Genomic DNA, 2,945 nt, shown 5'->3' on the forward strand with positions numbered 1-2,945 from the left:
TCACTGCTGTGGCTTCTCCCGTTGTGGAGCACAGGCTCCGGACGCGCAGGCTCAGAGGCCATGGCTCACGGGCCCAGCCGCTCCACGGCATGTGGTATCTTCCCAGACCAGGGCACGAACCCGTGTCCCCTGCATCGGCAGGCGGACTCTCAACCACTGCGCCACCAGGGAAGCCCCAAACCATATATTTTAATAAAATGTCATGCAAATGGTCATGATCCAAATCTAACATATATATGAAAATGGTTCCCCCTCAAAACAATAAAAACTACAAATATAGAATCAAAAGAGTTTCAAATGGAAGGTAATTGAATGCAACCTCTAACTAAACAGGAAAAATCTAAGGTGAATAAGCCAAAGAACTTCTTTCTACATTTCACTTCTAGAATAACTTGAGGTATCTCCAGTTATTTCAAAATTGTGTGTCTCTCAAAATAACACACTTAGGACTATTTGTCTTAAGTTGCCATATGGGAAAAGACAATTTTAGTTGAAGTTTCTTGTGCTTCCATATTCTCATGACATGTTCTCCTTTCGGATTTCACAGGCAGCATTGTCAAACTTTACGAGACAAATACATATTTTAAAAGATTCTGTGATTAACAGAGGTATTTTTTTTTTCAAAATTTAAAGGGTTATCTTTTTAACTGAACTGACATTTGAATTGCTACTGGCAGATTGTTGGGCTTTTGTCTATGAAAATAGTGTTTGGGTTTTTCTTAGGGCACATATATTGTTCACTGTGATTTCTAAATACCCTGTTTCCCAAGTTGTGGGATCCAATTCTTTTTTTTTTTTTCTGAGATTCACTAAATTTATTTTAAAAATCATAAAACATTTCTTACAAAAGAGCATTACATTCTGCACACTGTTCTGAATAGATGCCAGGGACGTATGGACTATTGTTACTTTTCCTCCCTGCCCTACCTCCCCCAAAAATATTACAGTGACCACAAAGCAAGGTGTTTGCAATAATTACATGAGGGGATTTTTTTTAAAACCACCAACAATGAGCAAATATTAAAATTCACTCACTCTGCTGCTGTTGCAAAATTTCAATGTTAGTTTCTGCACACCCTCCTCCAACCCCCAATCCTGTTTGTAAGGAACTGAAACATTGTATCTGGTGACAGCAAAGATTTCACTACACCTCAAATGCAGAACACCTATGAAGCAGAGGAATGTTGGCTTTTTAAACAGAAGCAGATTAAAAAAAAATGATGCAGGACTCCTTCAGTTCTTCACTAGTCTTAGAAAGACTTTCCAGAATACTGCTTCACACTGTTCTGCAGCAAATCATGTGCATTCTGTATCTGGGCCTGTGTTCCTGTAATGGTAATGATCCAATCTTCAGACCCTTCTAAAGGCTCATCAATTTTGATCGATGCTCCTGACTCGTGACGGATTTGTTTAATCCGCTGACCAACTTTGCCAATAATAGATGGAGCCAGATCTTTGGGAACAGTTACTTGTGTAGTAATAATAGGTCCACCAAGATCACCATATGAGCCACGACCCCCTGCATAAGAATAATCATATCCAGAGCCACCCTGTGGTTCATATGCCATCTGCGGCTCTGAAGGGGTCCATGTATCTACTGCAGAGTCGCAGGTTTCATCAGCGCTGAAACCAACCATGCCATCATAATGGTCTCCAGATCTTCCCCTTCTGTCATAGGCCATTAGATCCTCTCCTCTAGGTGGTGGTGGTGGAGAAGGAGGAAGAGCTCTGCCACCACCCCGGCCCCCTCGTCCAGGAAGAGGTGGAGGAGGTCCTCGACGAGGGCTCCTATCATCACAATCCCTTCTGGATGGAGGCATGGGACGCCCACCCTGACCAGGAGGCATTCTGTCAAAACCACCTCTTCCCCGCATGGGAAATCCCATGGGACGTCCACAGCGGTCATCAAACATCATTGTAAAACCACCATAATCACAGGTTTCATCGTAAAAATTGGGATCATAAGGCTGACCACGTCCTTTGATGGGAGACTCTGATATAAGATCAAGGATGATATTTATGCACTCTACAACCCTACCAGGTTTTCCTCCAATAAGAACCACTCAGTGGATTGAGGACAACATTCCTGGAAAAGCTTGATTGTTGTCTGAGTGTTCTCTCGAAGTTCTTTGATTTTAGCACTTTTGACCCCAATAATTCCTCCAGCCAGACTCTGATGAATCAACAATCTCAACTTGCAAAGTCATGTCCTTTATAGTGTTGGTAATTTAAGCATTCCACAGCATCAGATTCGAGCGGGAGCTGGCTGGTTGCAGTGGGTGATGGCAACTGCAGGCCCTATTCCAAGGTAAGGATGATTTTCTTCAGAATTTCTCCAATTGTTTCAATATCAGCACTGATACTCAATGTGCGCTCGGGGCCACTGTTGTCTGACTGAAACACTGGCATTCTGGTCTGTACAGAGAGCCTTAATATTCTTGCTTCCTTTTCCAACCACTGCCCCAGCATTCTTGCTCTGAAACAGAATGCGTAATTCAACCATCTCATCAGTGTTTCTAGATCTTTTAAAAGCGTGCTCCTCTTCCATATCTTCAGCAGGGCGTTTACCAAATTCGCCATTGGTTTTGGTGTTGGGAAAGGTTTCCTCTGGCTGTTCCATTTCCATTTTCTTGTGTTAAAGGAACACACAAATCAGTTATTAAATATATCCTTGCAGGGAAGAACTGAAGTGTTCTGGCCGGGACCAAATGACACCTTAGTGCTCCAGTAGCCCGGATCCGGAAGGAGATGGCCCCAATTCTTTTTGATTTCATATTTTCTGGATATTTGCACCTCAAAGATGTAACAAGAGGATACATGTGTTCCTTTTCTTTCTTTTATGTTGTGGCCTTTGAAATTAATGCTAAAAACATATCAGGCTTAAGAGTAATTTCCCTGGATTGTTTTTCTTTTCCTTTTTTTAGTGGATAAACTGATATTGAACC

At 42.1% G+C, this 2,945-nt stretch overlaps 1 pseudogene across 1 annotated transcript; it reads right to left on the bottom strand.

Annotated features, from left to right (window-relative positions):
- Positions 1 to 1,138: 1,138 nt before the first annotated feature.
- On the bottom strand, positions 1,139 to 2,643 carry LOC309792679 (heterogeneous nuclear ribonucleoprotein K-like; annotated as a pseudogene). The gene has a single exon. The product of its transcript is annotated as a heterogeneous nuclear ribonucleoprotein K-like (transcript).
- Positions 2,644 to 2,945: the final 302 nt, after the last annotated feature.

Source organism: Mesoplodon mirus (assembly GCF_964341445.2).
Source record: "Mesoplodon mirus genome assembly, chromosome: 17".
NCBI classification, from domain to species: Eukaryota; Metazoa; Chordata; class Mammalia; order Artiodactyla; family Ziphiidae; genus Mesoplodon; species Mesoplodon mirus.